This window comes from Pan paniscus, chromosome 18, assembly GCF_029289425.2.
Source record: "Pan paniscus chromosome 18, NHGRI_mPanPan1-v2.0_pri, whole genome shotgun sequence".
NCBI lineage: Eukaryota > Metazoa > Chordata > Mammalia > Primates > Hominidae > Pan > Pan paniscus.
Window position 1 is genome coordinate 100,359,248 of NC_073267.2, and position 23,598 is coordinate 100,382,845.

Here is a 23,598-nt window from a genome sequence, read left to right on the forward strand (position 1 = left end):
CCCTGCGACGGGGGTCCTAAGGGCCAGTGGGGGAAGAGGGGCTGGCTCTGAGACCCCGCCTCACGGGGGGTGCCTCCCCCCCTGCGATGGGGGTCCTAAGGGCCAGTGGGGGAAGAGGGGCTGGCTCTGAGACCCCGCCTCGTGGGGGTTGCCTCCCCCCCCTGCGATGGGGGTCCTAAGGGCCAGTGGGGAAGAGGGGCTGGCTCTCTGTACCCGCCTCGCGGGGGGTGCCTCCCCCCCCTGTGATGGGGGTCCTTAGAGCCAGGAGCAGAAGAGGGCCTGGCTCTCTGTACCCGCCTCGCGGGGGGTGCCTCCCCCCCCGCGATGGGGGTCCGAAGAGCCAGAAGGCTTAGAGGGGCTGGCTCTGAGTCCCCGCCTCGTGGGGGGTGCCTCCTCTCCCTGCGACGGGGTTCCTAAAGGCCAGTGGGGGAAGAGGGTCTGGCTCTGAGACCACGCCTCGCTGGGGTGCCTCCCCCCACTGCGATGGGGGTCCTAAGGGCCAGTGGTTGAAGAGGGGCTGGCTCTGAGACCCCGCCTCGCTGGGGGTGCCTCCTCCCCCTGCGACGGGGGTCCTAAGAGCCAGGGGGGGAAGAGGGGCTGGCTCTCAGTCCCCGCCTCGCGGGGAATGCCTCCCCTTCCTGCGATGGGGGTCCTAAGAGCCAGGAGGGGAAGAGGGGCTGGCTTTCAGTCACCACAGCTTGGGGGGCCTTTATGTCCTGGTTTTACCCAAGAGTCAGCTGATTTGCTTCTTGTACTAGCAGGGCAGTTGCTGCCAAGGCCCTCAAACAGGGGGGCCATCCTTTAGAAACCCTGTCTAGCTGTTTAGAGAGGTAGGCCACCGGCCTCAGCCAGGGCCCCACAGTTTGGGTTTAAAGTCCAGCTGCCATCTTTTCTCTGACGCATACAGTGGAAAAGGCTTTGTGAGATCCGCTAGCCCCTGGGCTGGGGCTTTCAGAAGTTTTTCCTTTAAGTCATGAAAGACTTGCTGTTGTTGGAATCCCCATTCCAAAAGTTGCCGGTCCCCGCCCCCCTTTGTGACGTCATACAAAGGCGTGGCTAAGACTGCAAAGTTGGGCTCCGCAGTCTACAAAACCCCACAGCTCCTAGGAATTCTCTCACCAGCCTTCTGCCCTTAGGCTCCGGAAGATTGCAAATGACCTGCTTTCTTTCGGATCCCGGGCTGCTTTCGGACACCTGTCGAATAGTAAATCCCAAGTAAGCTACCTGCGGTCGTCGGCAGATCTGAGTTTTCTTCTTGGACACCTAATACCCACAGCCCTCCAGGTCAGTCCTAAGGATCTTAGAATCCTCGATGGGGGTCATAAGCCGGGGGGGAAGAGGGACTGGCTCTCAGTCCCCGCCTCACGGGGTGTGCCTCCCCCGTGTGATGGGGATCCTGAGAGTTGGGCGAGGAAGAAGGGCTGGCTGTCAGTCACCGCCTCGCGGGGGGTGCCTCCCCTCCCTGCGATGGGGGTCCTAAGAGCCAGGGGGGAAAGAGCGGCTGGCTCTCAGTCCCCGCCTCGCGGGGGGTGCCTCCCCCCCTGCGATGGGGGTCCTAAGAGAAATGGAGGGAAGAGGGGCTGGCTCTCAGTCCCCGCCACGAGGGGGTGCCTCCCCCCCTGCGATGGGGGTCCCAAGAGCCAGGGGGGGCAGAGCGGCTGGCTCTAAGTCCGCGCCTCGCCAAGGGTGCATCCCCCCACTGCGATGGGGTTCCTAAGAGCCAGGGGGGGAAGAAGGGCTGACTCTCAGTCCCCGCCTCGCGGGGCGTGCCTTGCTACCCTGCGATGGGGGTCCTAAGAGCCAGGCAGGGAAGAGGGGTTGGCTCCCAGTCCCCGCCGCGCGGGGGGTGCCTCCCCCCCACAGCGATGGGGGTCCTAAGAGCCGTGGGGGGAAGAGGGGCTGGCTCTCAGTCCCCGCCGCGCGGGGGGTGCCTCCCCCCCTCGCGATACGGATCCTAAGGGCCAGGGGGGGAACAGGGGCTGGCTCAGTCCCCGCCTCGCGGGGGGTGGCTCGCTCCGCTGAGATGGGCATCCTAAGAGCCAGGGGAGGAAGAGGGGGAGAGGATGATAATAATTTCAGCATCGCAGGCTGTGTTCACCCAGCCTGTTAAACTGTTATTAGTATCCTGAAAGGGAGAGGATGATATTACTCCCCATAACAGACAGATATGACTCCCCATCGTAGAGCACGAGGTGTACACCCGCCCTGTGATTTTCTTCCTCATATTCAGAGACCGAGAGGTTGATGTCACTCCCAGTATCGGAGGAAGTATACACCCCCGTGTGAGATGTTCCTTAATGATATTCCACGGCGGAGGGGGTGATATGACTACATACATGGCAGAAAGTGGAAACCCCCCAGGGATATTATTCCCACGATCCTGGAGGGAAGAAGATGATGTTACTTTCAATATGACAGAAGGTGGATGAAGTGGTGGACTGCCCCTCCACACCTGTGAGTATTTCTAGTTGGGTGGGACGAGAGACTGAGAAAAGAAATAAGACACAGAGACAAAGTGTAAAGATACAACAGTGGGTCCAGGGGACCGGCGCTCAGCACACCAAGGACCTGCACCGGCACCAGCCTCTGAGTTCCCTCAGTTGTTATTGATTATGATTTTCATGATTTTAGCAGAAAGGAATGTAGTAGGAGAGCAGGGTGATGATAAGGAGAGAGTCAGCAGAAGCCATGTGAGCAAAAGAATCCATGTCATAATTAGGTTCAAGGGAAGGTACTATGACTGGACATGCACGTAAGCCAGATTTGTTTCTCTGCACCCAAACATCTCAGTGGAGTAAAGAAGAACAAGGCAGTGTTACTGCAAACATGTCTCGCCTCCCGCCACAGGGCAGCTTTTCTCGTATCTCAGAGTTGAACGAATGTACAATCGGGTTTTACACCGAGACATTCAGTTCCCAGGGGCAAGCAGGAGACAGTGGCCTTCCTCCATCTCAGCTGCAAGAGGCTTTCCTCTTTTACTAATCCACCTCAGCACAGACCCATTACGGGTGTCGGGCTGGGGGACAGTCAGGTCTTTCTCATCCCATGAGGCTATATTTCAGACTATCAGATGGGGAGAGAGCTTGGACCATACCCTGCTTTCAAGGGCAGAGGTCCCTGCGGCTTTCCACAGTGCATTGTGTCCCCGGTTTATTGAGACTAGAGAATGGCGATGACTTTTACCAAGTATACTGCTGGTAAACATTTCGTTAACAAGGCACGTCCTGCACAGCCCTGCATCCCTTGAACTTTGATTTTATACAACACATGTTTTTGTGAGCTCCAGGTTGGGTCAAAGTGGCTGGGGCCAAGCGGCTAGGGCAAAGCTACAAATTAACAACATCTCAGCAAAGCAATTGTTTAAAGGACAGGTCTTTTTCAAAATGGAGTCTCTTATGTCTTTCCTTTCTACATGGACACAGTGACAGTCTGATCTCTCTTTCTTTTCCCTACAGGTGGACACGCCCCCACTGATATTCCTTCTAATTGCAACGTGGGAGAGGAGGATATGACACGCGATATCGCAGGGAGTAGAAACACCCCTGTGATACTGTTCTTCATATTCAGGGAGGAAGAGGATGATATTACTCCCAATACAGACGGGTGTACACCCTCTGTACACCGAGGGTGTACACCCGTCTGTGAAAGAGTTCTTAATCTCCAGAGGGGGAGATGATATTACTCACAATATGGTAAAGAGGCTGTGAGTCCACGGAGGATCCTCAGAGCCAGCGGGGGAAGAGGGGCTGGCTCTCAGTCCCCGCCTCGCGGGGGTGCCTCCCCCCACTGCGATGGGGGTCCTAAGAGCCAGTGGGGGAAGAGGGGCTGGCTCTGAGACCCCGCCTCGCGGGGGGTGCCTCCCCCCCCTGCGATGGGGGTCCTAAGGGCCAGTGGGGGAAGAGGGGCTGGCTCTGAGACCCCGCCTCGCGGGGGGTGCCTCCCCCCCTGCGATGGGGGTCCTAAGAGCCAGCGGGGGAAGAGGGGCTGGCTCTGAGACCCCGCCTCGCGGGGGGTGCCTCCCCCCCCGCGACGGGGGTCCTAAGGGCCAGTGGGGGAAGAGGGGCTGGCTCTGAGACCCCGCCTCACGGGGGGTGCCTCCCCCCCCTGCGACGGGGGTCCTAAGGGCCAGCGGGGGAAGAGGGGCTGGCTGTGAGACCCCGCCTCACGGGGGGTGCCTCCCCCCCCTGCGACGGGGGTCCTAAGGGCCAGTGGGGGAAGAGGGGCTGGCTCTGAGACCCCGCCTCGCGGGGGTTGCCTCCCCCCCCTGCGATGGGGGTCCTAAGGGCCAGTGGGGAAGAGGGGCTGGCTCTCTGTACCCGCCTCGCGGGGGGTGCCTCTCCCCCCTGTGATGGGGGTCCTTAGAGCCAGGAGCAGAAGAGGGCCTGGCTCTCTGTACCCGCCTCGCGGGGGGTGCCTCCCCCCCCGCGATGGGGGTCCGAAGAGCCAGAAGGCTTAGAGGGGCTGGCTCTGAGTCCCCGCCTCGTGGGGGGTGCCTCCTCTCCCTGCGACGGGGGTCCTAAAGGCCAGTGGGGGAAGAGGGTCTGGCTCTGAGACCACGCCTCGCTGGGGTGCCTCCCCCCACTGCGATGGGGGTCCTAAGGGCCAGTGGTTGAAGAGGGGCTGGCTCTGAGACCCCGCCTCGCTGGGAGTGCCTCCTCCCCCTGCGACGGGGGTCCTAAGGGCCAGTGGGGGAAGAGGGGCTGGCTCTGAGACCACGCCTCGCGAGGTGCCTCCCCACCTTGCGATCGGGGTCCCAAGAGCCAGGGGGGAAGAGGGGCTGACTCTCTTTGTGGATGATTCTTTTTCCATTCTCAGGCAGTTTTCTTTTTTCTTTCTTTTTTTTTTGAGACTGAATCTTGCTCTGTTGCCCATGCTTTGCTGGATCTCGGGTGACTGCAACCACTGCCTCCGAGGTTCAAGAGATCCTCCTGCCTCAGCCTCCTGAGTAGCTGGGACTAGAGTTGTGTGTCACCACACCCAGCTAATTTTTGTATTTTTATTAGAGATGGGGTTTCACCATGTTTGCCAGGATGGTCTCTATCTCCTGACCTCGTTATCCACCCACCTCACCCTCCCAAAGTGCTGGGATTGCAGGTAGGAGCCACTGGGTCCACCCTCTCAGGTGATTTTCATACCTGCATACTCTGATCACTACTCTGTTAAACAGTCAAGGAGGGTAAGTATTATCTGCAGATTTTCAGAGCTCTGTCTCTGTACAGCCCTCTCCTCCTCAATATTCTGCCCTATGAATTCTAGCCACATTGGCCTTCCCAGACTCATAGTTCTGTCCTCTCAACTCAGGAAGATCTCTGAGCTCCATCTGCATTCTTTCTTCCTGTGCTGTGGCGTGGAAAGTTTTCTAAGGTGTTTGGGAAGTCAATTGTGGGGCTAGCCTCATACGTTTCTCATTTCTTGAGGATCACTGCCTTTTGATGCTTGATTCCAGTGATTGATTCCCTTTGTTGCTTGAGGGCCATAGTTTCATATATTTTGTCCAGTATTTTTGTTGTTTTAGGTCAGAAAGTAATTTTGGTCTCTGTTACTCCATCTTGGCCAGAAGTGTAAGACCTAAGCATTTACACATCCAAATACTGCACACATAATTTTAGTTTAAGCTACTTTTTAAAAAATCTCCTTCATTTTCCATTTAGCATTGTATTTAGGGTATTACATTGGTTTTTTTGAAATTCTGTTATTGGCAGTTTCTATTGCCTATCAATCCCATTTAAAGATAGTGCATAGGGTATTCTAAAATAGCTGTTAAGCAAAGAGAAAATTGGGCCTGATAGGGTGAGAATCACAGCTCTAATACCTAGAGTGACCTTATAATGTGTTGTCCAAAGGAGTTATTTTTGACAGTGAAAGAAGGTGTTGTTAGTAGTTATATCAGGACTATGGCCTAAACCAGGACTATCCCAGGCAGCCTGGGACATATTTGTACCCCATCTCTATTTAATGCCTTTATACAATTCTTTACTTAATTCTACCAGCCTTTATTGAGCCTGCTTTCTTTGTCTAGCTGAGTGCCACGTGCTGACATCACTAAGATCAATACAGCAAACTCTGAAAGATGGACAGAGAGACAGGAGATGGTCCTTTATAATGCAGTATGATCTGTGCTGCAATAGAGGTGAGCACAAGGGCCTTACGAAGGCTCAATGAAGAGCATGCTTGACTGCAGGGGAGGGTACTTAGGTTAGAAAAGATGAGTCGAAGTATGTTCATAGGGAGCATGGGAGGAGAGGTGGTGGGAAAGGTGTTCCAGACACTGTGTGTCAAGGCCAAGAGCCAGGGGAACACAGGTGGGGCTTCTTTTTTTTTCTTCTAAGATGGAAGAGTGTTCTGATCGGCTGGAAAACAACGCACATGGGAAGCTGTACAGAAATGAGTGGGGAAAGGTAATACTTAACAGCAATAGCAGTTAATATTTAGTGCCCACTTACGACATGCTGGACACAGTTCCGGGTACTCTGAACATATTCACTCATTTAATCTTTACAACAACCCTATGAGGTAGGTACTATTTTTATCCCCATTTTCAGGTGAGGAATCTGAGGCACAGAGAGAGTAAGTATGTTGCCCAGGGCCACGCACCAAGTATGTGGTAGGTCCTGGAGTTGAATGCAGAGCCCCTCCACTCTAAACTCCTGAAAGCCAGATGCTACGAGGCGTTGTTATTCCAAGTGGAGGAATGCTAAGGACAGCATCCTGCAGGTGACCAGGAAACCCTGAAGCATTCAAAGCAGGGGAATGGCTTAAAACAAGGTGGTATAAGAAAGTGCTCCCAGAGCAGCATGAAAGTCTGGTGTAGTGGAGGTCTCCGCTAGCCACAAGAGGTGGTAAGAGGCTGAGCTGAAGCAGCTGCAGCAGGGATGCAGAGGATACATTCCCCAAACCCTTATGGGCAGAGTCCTTTGGCTTCAGTGACCACGGCCAAGAGTGCAGAGGAGAAGCCCAAGAAGATGCCAGGTGTCTGGCTTATGCCCCTGTGTGAACGTGAAGCCTCTCATTGACATGCAGGTTACAGGAGGAAAAGCAGGTTTATTTGGGAAGGCTTCTAGACCATGACTTCCATTTTAGCCATGTAGTTTTTGAAGTGCTTGTACAAGTTCTAGGTGGAAATGCCCAGGAGCCAGTGGGGAACTCAAAGTAGATCTCAGGAGAGAGGCTTAGGCCAGAGGGCTTGGGGAATCATCAGCATGGGGGTGGGAGGAGAGCTGGTATTTGGATGAGATTGCGGTGGAGCAGGAACAGAGTGGGAAAAGGCGGTGATGAACCCAGGGACTCCAGTATGCAGTAGCTGGCTGTGAGATTAGGAAGCAATGAAAGAGGCCGAGAAGGATGTGGGGGAGAAGCATCAATAAGGAATAAATGAGTTGCACGTGCTCCAGAGAGGCCAAATAAAGACTGGATTTGGCTCTCGCAGGTCATACACGAAAGAATCTCGGAACCAAAAGGAAAACAGTGGTGGTTTAAAGGGTATATTCAGTTTCTAGGTCTGCTGTCACAAAATACCAGAAACTGGGTGTCTTGTTAAAACAACAGAAATTTTTTCTCTCACAGTTTTGGAAGCTAGAAGTTCAAAACGAGGTGTTGGCAGCACCATGCTCTCTCTGAAGATGCTAGGAAGAATCTGCTCCATGCCTTTCCATTCGCTTCTGGGGTTTCCTGCAAGCCCTGACATTCCTTGGCTTATGGATGCATCACCCCAGTTTCCGCCCCCATCATCACATGGCCTCCTCTCTGTGTGTGCCTCTGTGTTCCCTCTATTCTTCTTCTAAGGACACCGACACCAGTCACAGTGGATTAAGGGTCCACTCCTAACTAATTACATCTGCAACAACCCTATTTCCAAATAAAGTCACATTCTAAGATTCCTAGGGAGAACATGAATTTTTGGGGGTGTGTGGATACTGTTCAACCTGGGACATGGAGTAAATAAATGGCAAGGAAGATTACAGATGACTTTAAGCTAAAGAGGGAGATAGGGTTAAATGTAGGACTTTTTTTTTTTTTTTCCAGGACGGGAGAGGTTTAAACATGTTACTACATTGAATAAATGAAATAACCATGAACATGGAGTGGCTAAATATTCTGAACTAAGTGCAAGTAATTGATAGCGCAAGCTCCCAAGGGGCTGGGGCCTGGAGCGCAGATGGATGGATCCACTGTGGGCAGAACTGGGGCGTGGGAGGGGTGTGCCGATGCAGATGTGTTTGAGAGTGGGGGGCCAGAAGCTGATTGGGGTGAAGCGTGACAGTGCAGCTCCAAGCCCGCTGGAGGTGTTCACCAAGCAACTCAAGAGCAGATGGCAGAACGAGCAGGTAAAATAACAGCTTGTGAAATCAACCCTACTTTGTGGGGAGCGGATTGGTTAAGGATTCTAGCCATGAGAACCAAGAAGAGGAGGATAATCTGTTCATGCCTATTATGGGGCTTTGGGGGAGCAGTTTCAGCCTCAACCTGGAGAATGTTTTAGAAGGCCAGAGAAAGGAACCCTGCAAATCATGTGAGCTGGCCCCTCACTTTGAGATGAAGTGTCCATACAGCAGTGACGCCACCCTCTGTAGTGGTTCTAGAGTGTGGCAATCTGGAGGGGTCATTATGGAAAAGGGCTGAAGCATAAGAATGTAGACCCAATACTGAGATAGAAAGAGGATTCTCTGAGATGACTTAGGCAGGGTGATGGTGGTGGAGGTGGGTGTAAGAAGCCCTCTGCTGCCTCAGTCCGAGCATGGAATTCAATTGGTCAAGAGCAGAGCCAATCACCATTTAGGCCCCCTTGTTAGCCTTAATTTATTCCTCAGGTATGGAGAATACTCCTCAAGATGCATTCAGAGTGTAAGCTACCTCTTCCTCAGCAGAGGACTGCCCTGCAGGTTTGCAGTTCTGTCATTTGGAAACTCCCTGATGTGTCCCTTGGCTCTTCCCATTCTTTTGCTTCAACACATTTCAAGACCAGGCACCTTAACTGCAGAAACAGCATGAAAAACAAGTAGGTTTCAGGAAAAATTATCCCAAGTGGAGTCTCTACTGTGCTCTGTTTATCAGATGTAAAGCTTAAAACAGTGTAAGAGTTTTTACAGAGTGTATTCATATCACACCAGTTTTGGGTCCATAGAGAGGGGCTTTTTCTAGATCAAACAGTTCAATTGTCCTGTTGATCCTGGCCTAAAATCTGAGTGGATAAAAAATATTTTAGGAGAGATGAGATTCTAACCCTCAATGGCAAAAAGCAGGGCTGAGCCCTAAGCCCACGTTTTTACACATATTTTACAATTGAATGTGTTGCACTACCGCTAGAACACTAGTTCTCAACCAGGGGCGATTTTGCTTTCCAGGGGACATTGGCAATGTCTGGAGACATTTTTTTTTCCATTTTCAAAAATTGTGGCAAAGCACATAACATAAAATTAGCCATTTGAACCATTTTCATGTGTATAGTTCAGTGGCACTAAGCACCTTCACACTGATGTGCAACCATCACCACCATCCATCCATAGAACTCTTTTCATTTTCCAAAACTGTAACTCTGTACCCATTAAACACTAACTCGCCATTTCCCTCTTCTCCCAGCCCCTGACAACCATCATTTGACTTTCTGTCTCCATGATTTTGACTATTCTAGGTACCTCAAATAAGTGGAATCACACTGTTGAGGGATTTTTGATGGTCACAACTTGGGATGGGGTGCTGCTGGTGTCTAGTGGGTAAAGGCTAGGGATGCCACTTAACATCCTGCAATGCACAGGATGGTCCCCACAAGAAAGCAATAACTAACCCCAAACGTCAATCCTACCAAAATTGAGAAACTCTGAGCTAGAAAAATCCCATGAGTAATCTTACACCATGGAGTATCAGTCAATAGAGACTAGTTATGTTGCAATAAGAAACCACCTCCAAATTTCTGTGGTTTAAAACAACTTATATTTTTGCTCTAACATGGAGCATCCTTAATCAGCAATCCAGGCTGGTGGGAGTTCCATCCTGACCTGGGCTTCTACGATGACTGAAGCAGAACAAGGATCAGTGATAAATTGTGCACTGGCTTTTAAAGCTCCCATTGGAAGTGTCCAGGTCATTTTCGGTCACACCTTCTTGGCCAGATCAAATCACAGGTCCACATCTCACTTCAAAGGGAGGAAGGAAATGCATTTTTACTCTGAGGAAATACAACCACCACACCTAGCAATTAAAAATAAACCTCATAGTGTTATCACCTGCTTGAAGTGCTGATATCAGAGCAAGCCTACCAGTAGGAGTGGTGCAGGCTGCAGGTTTTTGGTTTTGTCTTGTTTTGTTTTGTTTTGTTTTTGGAGACTGCACTCCAGCCTTAGTCTGTCATGCAGGCTGGAGTACAGTGGTGTCATCACAGCTTATTGCAGCCTTGACCTCCCCACACAAGCGATCCTCCCACTTCAGCCTCCTGAATAGTTGAGACTACAGGCCCGTGCCACCACGCCCGATGAATTTTTTGTATTTTTTTGTAGAGATGGGGTTTCACTATGTCGCCTAGACTGGTCTTGAACTCCTGGATGCAAGTGATCCACTTGCCTCGGCCTCCCAAAGTGCTGGGATTACAGGCGTGAGCCGCCATGCCTGGCCTAGAAGCTCATTCTTATTGGCCAGAAGCTAGAGAGTGATCTAAAGGCTCCAAGCCAGGCCAGACTGGTTTCAAGCCTTAGGGCTAGTGTATTAATGAATGAGGTTCGAGCTTCTATGGCATGGGAACTGAGGGGCACCACAACACTCAGCTTACTCAAGGGACCAATTCTAGCAGTCTTCGAAGGAGTCTGAAAAAGGTAGCCTTGAATTAGTTTCCGGGTGAAAAATATTTGTCCCAATTGAAGCAAGTACTACTAGTGACTGCCTCTGCTATGGAAGCAGGGGTTACCTGCTTACCTGTGAGCAATAGGATTTCTTGGGGTTGATTTTGCAGGAACATGTACCTCCATGTGGCCAAACAAGCAGGCTTGCTTAGATTTGCACCACAGGATATTAAAGTGGAAAGGAATCTTAAACATCTAATTGAGGGATGGCAAATTGGGTTCATTGTAAGGGTCACCTCTGACCCTTTGGTTGTGGCTGCTAGGAGCACTGGGTGGGAAGAATTCTGTAGTTTTTTCCAGAGAGAGACAGCCACGCTTCATTAGAGAGTCTAGTGGGCATGGAAGGGAGGGGGTGAGTTGTGCCTGTAACAGGATTTTGCCATCCCTAGTTCTAATCTAACACTTTGAGAGCTGAGGCTCAGCTGCACAAGTGATTTATAGAGGTCCTTCCTTTATTGCTTTTATGTCACCACATCTAGAATTAGGTCTTCTGCTTCCAAGAAAGTCAGCTGCCTCATTACCATGTAGCATAGTTAGATTCCCCATTTCACCTAGAAAATAAATATTTATTGAGGGCTGGCCAAGTGCGGTGGCTCACGCCTGTAATCCCCGCATTTTGGGAGGCCAAGGTGGATGGATCATTTGAGGTCAGGAGTTCGAGACCAGCCTGGCCAACATGGTGAAACCCTGTTTCTACTAAAAATACAAAAATTAGCCAGAAATCCCTTGAACCCAGGAGACGGAGGTTGCAGCGAGCCAAGATCGCACCACTGCACTCCAGCCCGGGCGGAAGGGAGAGATTCCGTCTCAAAAAATAAAATAAATAAATAAATAAATTCACAAAAATATTTATTGAGGGCCCACTTGGTTTTTAGCACTGAAATAGGAGCCGAACATAGAGCAGTGAATGAATAGGCCAAGTCCCTGCTCTTCTTTGCCTTACATTTTGGGGGAGGAGACAGATTAGTAATTATTAGGAGAATTATTAGTAATTATTAGGAGAAAGCAGGAAATTTCTGCTTTCATGGGTGGGATACCAGAAGGTAAATCATTATGCAAGGATATTTTGGGACAAGTTTCTATAGCATAGATGTATTTTAGGATGATTGGGGCTGTGTGTTGTGAGCACGGGATCTCTGAGGCAGTCAAAGGGCACCAGGAACCTCATCTCTTAAGACGTGCATGCACCGTAGGCTGCCGTTTGTGTCCCTCACTCTGGCCAAGCTCCCTTCTTCATCATGGCCTTTGCACTTGCTGTTCTCTGTCTGGGGAAGAATGCTCTTTCCCTAGAGATCCAAATGGCTCACTCCTTCAGTGTCTTCAAATCTCTGTCAAATATCACCTAAACAGAGAGGCTTTCCCTGGCCTCTAGAGGACAAAGTAGCACACTTTCTCACCCACTTACCCTGCTCATCCTTCTTTATAGCACCCCTCACCACCTGCTGTATTATTTGTTTATCGTTCAGCTTTCTCTCTAAAATGGAAGATCTATGAGAACAAGAACCTGTCTGCTCATTGAGGTGTTACTCTAGAAAAATGTCTGGCCCATGGCAGGTGCTTAATCAACAATTTCTGAAGGAAAAGTGGAGGAAAAAAAGATAGGAGAAAGCAAACTCATGAAGAAGAGTGCTTGGGTGGGGCGGGAGGAGAAGAGGGCAATGGATCCAGGCCCTACAGGGATTCACTGTTCAAGCAGAAAGTCCAGGGAAAGCCACATGGCCTCCTTCAATCGGATGAGCTGGAGCTGCTGACATCCCCTGCAACCCGGGAGCCAGTGCATGCAATGCTCCAGCTGGGTCTAAGGACAGAAGGAGGCTAATGAACAGCCACCTTCGGAGCAACAGGGTCACTTCAGTCCTCCCTGTTTACTTCCAAGCTGCTGGGAGTCTTATGCACATTTCCTCTTCTCACTTGCCTCTTCACATCCCTAGCTGCCGCAGGAATTTATGGCTTAATTAAAGTGGGAAGCAGGGTTTATACATGTTTATATAAAGTTATATTTTCCTCCACCTCTTTGTTGGAAGAAAACTCAAATGTTAAAATTCTTAGGAGCCCAGGAGTTCGAGACTAGCCTGGGAAACATTGCAACCCCATCTCAACAAAGAATAAAAAAATTAGCTGGGAGTGGTGGTCCCAGCTACTTGGGAGGCTGAGGCAGGAGAATCATTTGAGCCCAGGAGGTTGAGGCTGCAGTGAGCCATGTTAGTGCCATTGCACTCCAGCCTGGGTGAGAGAGTGAGATCTTGTTTAAAAATAAAGAAAGAAAGAAACACCTAGAAAGGACACTAGAGATAAATCTAGTTCATGCTCCTTGTTTTCTATGGGAGGACACTGAGGTCCAGGGTCACACAACTCACAAATGGCCAGCCTACGGAAACCCTGTAAGAGGCAGAGTGTGAGGAAAAGGCAGGCACTTGTGATAACCCCACTGGTGGGCAGGAGCTAAACCTCCATAGGTGGGGAAGGGAATTAACCCCAGGACACAGGCTCCAGTCTGGGGGCTTGAGATGCTCAGGGGACACCAGTTAGAACTAAGGCAGGAGGCCAAGGCAGAAGCTGTGCTCCTCTGCCTGGATGTATGAGGGCAGCAGAGGAAGAAGAGTTGGCAAAGCAGCCCAGAAACACATGAAGAGGAGGAGTGAATGTAAGTAGAGCATGCCAGAGATGGCAGATCAAGGCAGGGAGTTAAATTGAAGGAGGAGGCGGCCGCGGCCAAGGGTGCACAGTGATTCAAAGTTACAGCTGGTTATGGGCTGGGGAAACAGCTTCCTGTTTCACTGCTGTGAGGGGCAACCAGGTTGCAAGGAAAGGAGGGGAAGAGGGAGGCGTTAACATGGAGGAGTGAATGTAGACAGAACCTTCCAGATGTTGGCTGAAGGTAGAAAGGAGAGGGAGGAGGGGTTCTGGAGGGAGAAAGAAGTTAAAGAGTATTTTTTTATATGGGGAGATATGGGAGTTTTGGGTTTTATTTTTGGCTTGTGAGAATGAGCTAATCTTGTATAAAGGGATTAAAGATTTTTTAAAAAATTTATCTCTGAGCCTTAGGTCTTTCAACTTTAAAACGAAGATAAAAAATCTATGTCTTTGGCTTATGAGGATTAAAATGTGAAAACACATTACTCCAGTGCCTGGCACATTATAAACACATAATACATGGTAGCTATTTGAAACATTTGATTATAAACTTATGTAGTGCTCATCTGGAGGCCTAGGAAAGTGTTATTGAAAGTATTTTAAATCTTAGTATCTTATATTTATCATTTATAGGGTATAGTAGGTTAAGAAATACTTCACGTATTTTGAAAGATTGGGCGGAAACATACCCGAAGAAGCATTCTTTTTATCTCTCATGTACATGTGGACATTATACATTTTAATTAAGTGTTATTATATGAGCCAAATTCCCTCCTCATGGGTGTTAGTAGGAGTTGACCTCGAAGGAGGGAGGATTTGGTTGTGGATTTATGACTCACATCTGCGAAAGGAGTAAGGGCGAATAAGAACAGGAAACTCTCTGATAAGCAATTTTACTATGTTTTCATTTTTATCTGAAACTCTGTAATCCAAGACTGGGGTAACTTTTCATATTTTTAAAAAATACTTTTTTATAGGCTGGAGTGATCTTGTGTAAGCAAGGATAAATCATAGACGTTAGAGATATGTTTGTCTCTGTGCTGTTTGGTGCAAATTCCATGAAAAAGAGCCAAGGCAGGGGGTGGGGGTGGTTGTCAGGAAACCAAGGGATGAGATGTTTTTCTTTTTCAAAGATGACACCTGTGATGCCAACTAGTGAGCATGGGCGAACAGAGCGGAAAGGAATTCGTTACAGTCCTAAAGAGGGTAAATGCATCTGGTGTCAGATTAACTCCAGCGAACAGCCTCACTCAGTCCTAAATACTGACTCAAAAGCATGTTGATTTCAGTGTGAGAAACAGATGTGTAAAGGTGACTTCTCATGAGGTAAAATATAAAGCAACATGCCTAGGTCTTAAAATCATGATGTTGAGTGCAACTATAAGAAAAAAATGGGCTTACTGATATAATGTTATTATGTAATTTAAAGCCACATTTGCATATCAAACAACCTTGCCTATTTCTACAGAGATAGTTGCTTTTTCTTTCTTTTTTTTCTTGTGACAGGGTCTCACTCTGTTGCCCAGCCTGGAGTGCAGTGGCACCATCTCAGCTTACTGCAGTCTTGACCTCCCAGGCCCAAGTGATCCTCCTGCCTCAGCCTCCCGAGTAGCTAGGATTACAGGCACAGGCCACCATACCTGGCTAAAGTTTTTTGTTTTTTATTTTTAGTAAAGATGAAATCTTACTATGTTGCCCAGGCTGATCTCAAACTCCTGGGCTCAAGTGATAGACCCACCTCCATCTCCCAAAGTGCTGAGATGACAGCCACCGCGCCCCCAGCCAAGATAGAAAGTTTAAGGACACATATCAAACATACTAGAGAGGTTGCTGATGGGATAGGGAGGATGAGTGTGAGCATCACAGACGAGGGAAAAAGCAAAATGAGACAGCGGCTTTGCCCAGATGGACAATGAAAATGTGCTATGAGTTAAAGAGCATGATTTTTAAAAGGAGAGAAATCTTTTAGTCATTGGTCTTCTCTTTGTTCTGGCTTAATGAATCTGCTGCAAAGGCAAATAGTTTTCAGGCAAACTTGCTGTCCTAGTGGTAACATTGGCTTCAAGGACTCCTCGAGCGGTTTGGGATGGCTTCCTGAGGGTGACAAAGAGGAGCTGTGTTTTCAGCCAAATATCAGAACCAGGGCCACTGCCTGCCACCAAACCCCAGTGGGCACCCCTACTTTGTGTTTATCTGTGGTGGCTACGCTTGCCCACCTGGGTGGGAACCCCGAGAATGACTCCAAACTTTTCCAGGGACTGCATGCCAGGGTATTTTTACAATTTATGTGTAGACTTTGTTCGGGTGGAAAAGTTATTTTATGAAGATGAAACAAGCAATTGGGGCACCTACCTTATGGCATTTTTTACATTGAGAGTGTTAAAAATACCCCTCCCCTAACCAAAACCCTGACAAATAGAGCCAGGGAAGGCCATGCAAAAAAGGATTCTTGGGCTTGTATGCCTGATAACAAAAACTTATCACAGAAGACTGCAAAAAACACAATCTTGCACAAAGCCCATTGCAACTTTGCACACAACAATGCTTCTGAAGGATATTTGCCCAACAACTGCCTGTCCAACCTGGGCCTGGCATCACCTTTGTTATTGATCTTTGTAGCCAAGGATAATCATTTCCAAATGATCATATAATCTTCCTCATTTTTTCTTTTGTCTTCCTTTACCTCCGTGAATATGCATATAGTTTACTCTGGCTTGCCTATTTCTATTGCAAGGCTCTGTTTCCAAACGAATATCTTTTTCTTGTGGAGAGCCTCTCTCTGTTTGTTATTTAGGTTGATAGCATCTAAGGGTGCAAACTTTTTTGCACCCTTAGATGCTTACTTCCACTACAACTTGCAGGTGGGCCTTGAAAAGTTCTTGGAATAAGTTTGAGCTTTGATCTTGTCCGGTTCATTTAGCATAGATTCTGAAAATGTGGTCCCTGGACCCACAGCATTAGCATCGCCTGGAGATTGTTAGAAATGCAAATCATCGGGCCTCATTCCAGACCCTCAGCTGGAAACTCTAGGGGCATGGCCAGACCCTCTGTAGCTGAACAAGCCATCCAGGTGGTTTTGATGCAGCTAAAGTTCTGGAACAACTAATGTAGCCCCATTTGGAAAACTTGGCTGTACAGGCCTCCCTAGCTGGTAAGCTGCTAGCATTTTTTGTTTGTTTGTTTGTTTGTTTTGATACAGGGTCTTGCTCTGTTGACCAGACCGTGACCTCCAGGGTTCAAGCGAGGACTCAGCCTCCTGAGTAGCTGGGACTACAGGTATGTGCCACCACCATGCCCAACTACTTTTTGTATTTTTTTTTGTAGGGATGGGGTTTTAGCCCAGGCTAGTCTCAAACTCCTGGACTCAAGCAATCTGCCCACTTTGGCCTCACGAAGTGCTGGGATTATAGGCATGAGCCACTGTGCCCGGCCCTGCCAGCTTTGTATAAGCTGAGGAGTTTTTAAAAATACCTAGACTCAGGGCAAACCCCAGACACTTAAGTCAGATTCTCTGGGAGGTGAAGCCCAGGCACTGGTATTTTTAAAGTCTCTACAGATGGTTCTAATGTGCTGCTAAGTTAGAGAACCGCTGATCTAGACCAGGCCTTTTCAAACTTAATGTGCACGTGAATTACCTGGACCTTGTTAAAATGCAGATTCAGTCTGCATAGGCCTGGGGTGGAGCCTGAGCTTCTGCATTTTTAACAAGTCTCTAGAGGATGCTGCTGCATCTGGGCTGCTAACTACACTTGGAGATAGGAGGTTCTGGAGAGCAGAGGAAAGAGCATGAACCATAACCTAGGGGCCGGTAGTCCTGACTTCCGAGCCAAGGTTTGCCTTTATGTGGCTGGCAACTTGCTTGGACTCCTACCTCAATTCTTTGGGCCCAAGGTTTGTCCTGCCTCAGAAGGATGTCAAGAAAATTGAGTGAGTAATGCAGAATTGTTTCTTAAAGTGTGTGCAGATGCTCCATGAATTTATAGAGTATGTGGATGCACATTACTAAATTTTAATAGTTGTGAACATGTTGTTATGAGTACTTAGAACAAGTAATAATGGCTTTTGATGTATAGTAGTAAGAAAGCTTCCTTTTAAAAGGCATGTATTTAAGTTTCAAAAGTGGGGCTATTTAAAAATATATGAAATAAATAATAGTAGAGGTAATTGACAGAGCAAAATTATGAAGGCAGGATGAGAATGACTCAAGTTTGGGAAATGCTGAGAAAGCAGATGCCCAAGGGCTATGAAAACTTAAAAAAATAGGTAGCACTTGATTTTGATTGGCTGAATGAGATGATGTGTTTGATCATTTATGGGGTTGGCATTTGGCAACATGCACTGGGTGGCTGGGATCACTGTTTATTAAAAAATATTTGAGTCTCTACTTTGCACTAGATACTCTTTTAGTCTCTTGGAAAAGGGATTGGGGGGGCAGGCAGGATAAAAACAAATCATTTATGCCCACAAGAAAATTGCAGGAAGATAAAAGTCATGAAATAACCTCTGTGCTTCTAATTTAATATTTTTTTATAGATTATGAGAAAAAAGTTTTGCTCACTATCAGCTAGGAAAGCTGTCTTAGCACAACCATTCATTCTTGCACAAATCAAAATCAAGATGAGCCAGAAGGCTCCATTCTGACAGCTTCTAGTGGAGAAGCTACATTTACTGGACATGGGGAAAGTTGCTGGGCTCTAAGGACTGTGCTCATTTCTTGAACTAGATAAATGGTCTTGGTGTAGCATAATACCAAAACTTCTTGTCGCAGCCCATAAGGACAGAACTCAATCAGCCTGAAAAGGAAGTCAGTGACTCCGACTCAACACAGGAATGTTCTGTGATTCCTAAAGAAGGATGTAGGAGTGTGGCACAATTCAACCACAGTCTGTGGCCCTGTGCCTCTGCCTTGACATGAGTGGGATTTCCCAGCTGGTCATTTTCTTCTTATCTAAGACATTGAACAAATTACTTGACCTCCTCTGGGCTTCAGTACTCCCACTCATCAAATTAGAGGACTGGGCAGTTGCTAGGCTCTCTTTAGGCATCATATTTTAGTTTCTGTGATTTTAAATTTGAGAAGGGGTGTCTAAGGGAGAATACATAGGGGAGGGGGAAAGGCTTATTAAAAGTGTAGTTAGACACTGAATTTTTAAGAATTGCATTTTGTAATAATACTTTTACCTAATCGGGACTGACAATCTTACCTGATGATAGCACCTGGAGGAATGGCTGCATTCAAAAATAAAAATGAAATAAAACAAGACCTTATTTGAACTTAGCAATAATGCTGATTCCTCTTTTTGATTTGAGGAGGTTATAGCTGTTGTAAATGCTTGAATTGGGTCTGCCCAGGCAAAACGGAGTCAAGAGTCCATGTCTGATGAATTTTAACAATGTAGACAATAAAAAGGGTTGCTTAAACTGCCCCTCTTTTACCAAAACACATTTACAAATGAAAGAACAACACTTCCATTTTTTAAAAACATTTTTTGAGATGAAGTCTTGCTTTGTCACCCAGAGTGGAATGCAGTGGTGCGATCTTGGCTCACTGCAAACTTTGCCTCCCGGGTTCAAGTGATTCTCCTGCCTCATCCTCCCGAGTAGCTGGGACTACAGGCGCCCACCACCATTCCTAGCTAATTTTTGTATTTTTAGTAGAGACAGGGTTTCACCATGTTGGCCAGGCTGGTCTCGAACTTCTGACCCCAGGTGATCCGCCGACCTCGGCCTCTGAAAGTGCTGGGATTACAGGCGTGAGCCAACACGTGTGGCCAAAAAATTTCCATTTTTAATTGCAGGGTCTGGGGAATTAAAATGCATCCATAATATCTTGCATCTCTCAGCTCGGGCTTGCATGAATGCAGAGGGATGGGGAGGACTTCTTGAGGCAAGCATCCCCCTCTTGTCGCCTGCCATCTGGAGAGAGAGGGCTGTGATTTATCTCACTTTAATCAGGAAGGACCCGATGGGTGGATGGAGAGGTCTGATGGCTTTGTTGCTCCGTGTGGGAAAGAAACGGACAGAGTGAATTTGTGTATGATCCCTAAGGAGAAAGCGTCTTTGTGCTCTATGTCTTTTTGACCTGGAGCCCCTGAAAGCAAGCTAGTTACAAGTTGAAATAGGCCGTTTCTAAAGTGTGATTTTGTTTGTGTATGAGCCTTGATTACAAAGGGGAAAAAAACCCGCTTAATTTACATACAGCAGATGTAGTGCAGGATCCCCTGGGCTGTCTTTTCAGGTATCAGGAAACTTTGATGAAAGTCGCTTGTCTCATCTAGGAGTCATTTCATATTGTTTAGCAGAGCCTGGTATTAACATTTCCTTCCAAATGTTTACTGGAATCTGTGTGTTCCCTTCAAGTGATGCATACTAGGTGCACAGGCTTCCTGCCACTGTCATCCTAATCTTTCCGTGCAGACAGGAGCAGAGGGGAGAGCGCTGAGCCAGGCCCCAGCTTGCTTTTCTTTCCTGACTCAGCCCGGCTCCGCTGCACTTCTGAGCTCTTGCTGTAGGTGGTGCTGTTTGACCATTTTCTTCATGTGACCCTCCACTCGGTAATATAAATTCATTCGGAGGATGACCTGATATCAAAAAAATTCCTTTTGATTAGTAGAATCAACTTGTTTCTTCACACGATACTCTTCCCACTGAGACACATGGAGACAATTCTGACTCCAGGTTTGCAACCTTGAGATTTCTCTCAGATGCAATTAAAAAAACAAAAAAGCATTTTGAGTGGCACAGTGATGCCTAGTGCATGATCATGTTTGTCTGCTCAAACATAAAAGGGAAACTGGTGGGTTTGAGGATGCCCAGCAGCACGACAGCTGCCAATGTAAATGAGCGGTATAGAGAGAGAGGGGGCGGGAGGGGACTACAAACTTCAGAATATGAGCTGATTGTTTATAAGTTAAAAAAAAAAAAAAAAAACAAGTCAAAAGGGAGCCCAGGATGGTGCAGGAAAAAGGAGAAAGGAAGATTTTCCTTGCAGCTAATCAGGAGAGTTCATAAGGGCTGATTACATGTGTGGAAGCCTTAAGTTCTTTTTTTTAAAAAATGTGAAAGTTTGCATGTATGTATGTATGTATGTATAGCTTCGTGTATTACCATTATTATTGCAATCAGCAAATGGATTTACTTCCTTTATCTCATGGGCTCCTTCCCACTCACTTCTGGCAGCACATTTTCCTTTCTCCTTCATCCCAGAACACCAAAGAACAGATGCGCTTCCTAACCCTGGCTCCAGGGGACTTTATACAATGTAAACAGTGCACCTCTAACGTGGTTCACCGCTTAGAGAACGTGTGTCCCATTTTAAAACTGTGACTCCTTTATATTTTGCAGTGCTTATTTTAATAAGAGACATTGGACTTGTGACTTATTTTTCATGGAGGAGTGAGCTTAATGGTTGAAAGTAATCGATAAACTTGTTTTTCCTCTGATGCCATCAGCCAAGATCCTATGGCAATAGTAAGCGGATGACACTGGGCTGGCACCCCCTCCATAACATATTTGGACCATTTTTTTCCCCCAGAAGGCACATGCAATAGCTTTGGTTTGTAAGAGAGAGATGGTGTACTTGGTTTCCTTCTGTCACACTTTTGGTGAAATGAATTAGACTTTTAAATCAGGAAATTCAGCGAGATGAGTTAGATTTTTACACAAGAGCAGTGGAGGACTTCCAGCTGGTTGGGGGAATGATACAGAAATATCTTGCTAAATCAGGGTCTGGTGGAATGCTGCTCCCCTGGCAGGCTCCTCTTCACAGGGAGCAATCTGTGGGTTGCTTATAGAACAGAGCGAGCAGGAGGCATAGCATGGTCTTGCTCGTGGGAAGACCCGGTGTTCAGATGTTTGTCATTAGGAACTGGGTGTGGGCTTTTTCAAGCTAAACTGAAGCAGCAGTTCTATCAGGAAGAGCCTCCCAGATCAGCATCTTCTGTTTCTGGATACTCTCCCTTTGAAAAGCCAGATTTCAGCAAAAAGCTTTGCTAATGGTGAAATTGCACAACTGAAACCCTATGGGAGCAATGGGAAAGATGGAGAAAGAGGTGGTTATATCATGTACTTCAACAGTTTATTTAGAGGCTGTTGACGTTAGAATAACAAGCCAAGACAAACAAAAATACTCATTTTGGATGAAAATATTGTCTTTTCATGTTATTATAGATAGCTGAGTCCTAAGACTTATACAGAAACACATTTTCCTAATGAGTGGCTGATTTTTCTGGTTGTGCAAGTAATATCCAAATTATTGTACAAATTTTTGGCTCAGGAGCAAACATTGTATTGCATATTGAGCTAATCACTTGCCCTTTCTAAGGTAAGCCCTTACCTCTGCTTTCCCTTCATCTTGTCATTTCTGTTTGTTGGGTACAGGTTTCCTGTTGGTTCTTTCTTTTGGCTCTGATGTAACATGAATGCAGTTCTTAACATCCTTTCAGACATAAACACAACCTAGCTCATTGTTTCTGAGTTCATATAGAGGTTTTCTTGCCCCTGAGACTTTCGTGTCAGACAGCTGGATGTTGCTGTGTTCAAGGCTCTATATGTTGATTTTGTATCCTACAACTTTACTGATTTCACCTATCAGTTCAGTTCTAACAGTTTTCAAATTTTATTTATTTGTTTTTGTTTTTAAAATATTGTATGTTTCATTTTAGAGTCAGGAGGGTAGATGTACAGGTTTCTTACACAGGTATATTGCATGGTGCTGAGGTTTGGGCTTCTAATGATCCCACCACCCAAGCAGTGAGCATAGTAATCGATAGGTAGTTTTTCAACCCTTGCTCCCACCATCCTTCCCTCCCACCTTTGGAGTCCCACAGTGTCTATTGTTCCCTTCTTTGTGTTGAGTTCTAACCTTTTTTAAGTGAAGTTTGTAGGGTTTTCTATATATAACAAGATCACGCTGTCAGTAGAGACAGTTTCACTTCTTCCTTTCCTATTAGGATGCCTTTTATTTCTTTCTTTTGCCTAATTACCCTGAGAAGTGGTGTCCGTGGGCATCCTTGTCTTGTTCCTGATGGTAGAGGAAAAGTTTCAACTTTTCACCACTGATTATGGTGTTAGCTATGGGTTTGTCATATATGGCCTTTATTTTGTTGGGATACAGTCCCTCAATACGTGATCTGTTGGGTGTTTTTTTTTTTTAACCATGAAAGGGTTTCGAATTTTGTCAAAAGCTTTTTCTATATCTATTGAGATGGCCATATAGTTTCTATCCTTTATTTTTCTAATATGGTATATTATATGTATTGATTTGCTTATGTTGACCCATGACATGATCATGGTGAATGATTCTTTCAATGTGCTATTGAATTTGGTTTGCTAGGATTTTGTTGAGGATTTTTGCATCTATGTAGATCAAGGATATTGGCCTGTCATTTTCCTTTCTTGTAGTGTTCTTGTCTGGCTTTGGAATCAGGGTAATGCTGGCCCTGTAAGATGAGTTTGGAAGTATTCCCTCCACTTCAGCTTTTGGAAGAGTTTGAGAAGGACTGGTATTAGTTCTTCTTAAAATATTTGGTAGAATTAATCTGGGAAGCCATCTGGTTTTGGGTTTTTCATTGATAGGAGACGTTTTCTTACTGATTCAACCTCCTTGCTTGCTATTAGTCTGTTCAGATTTTTTAATTTCTTCATGAGTCAATCTTGGTAGGTTTTATGTGTCTGGGAATTTATCCATTTCTTCTAGATGATCCAATTAGTGTGTAATTATACCTAGCAGTTTCTTAGGATCCTTTGTATTTCTGTGATATTGGCTATGATGTTTCATCTTTCATTTCTGATTTTATGCTATATTGAAAACATGAGGCATAGCAGGTAGGGGGCATTGGTCAGGACTTGGGGTATAAACTGGCAGATGTTAAGGTGGGTGATTCTGGTTAACTCAGAAACTCCGAAGTCCCGTGTGGAAGAATTAACTGCCTGTACTCACCTAGTAATGTATATCCTTGGTCAAAAAAGATCCAGCTGAGAATGTTGGATGAAGGGACCAAATCAATATTCATCATTATATTGAAAACAAGTCAGATTGGCTGTGGTCTTTTGACAGCAGGTCAGTGGCTAAGTCTATTTGAACAAAGTTAGGGCAGGTTCAAGGGAGAATCCTGAGATCGGTATTCTTTGTTCC

General features: G+C 46.9%; 1 long non-coding RNA gene across 2 annotated transcripts in view; it reads left to right on the forward strand.

Moving 5' to 3' along the window:
* Nucleotides 1-596: 596 nt before the first annotated feature.
* The window catches only part of LOC134729333 (uncharacterized), a 51,685-nt gene continuing 28,683 nt past the window's right edge, over nt 597-23,598 (forward strand). Inside the window, exons 1-6 of one of the 2 annotated variants that reach the window (XR_010110348.1) lie at nt 597-1,284; nt 2,231-2,454; nt 3,456-6,130; nt 6,330-6,398; nt 7,564-8,324; nt 16,663-16,739. This is a non-coding gene — a long non-coding RNA (uncharacterized LOC134729333). Of the gene's footprint in view, nt 1,285-2,230; nt 2,455-3,455; nt 6,131-6,329; nt 6,399-7,563; nt 8,325-16,662; nt 18,947-23,598 lie in introns of those variants that run through there. The other variant, XR_010110347.1, reaches the window with a different exon arrangement.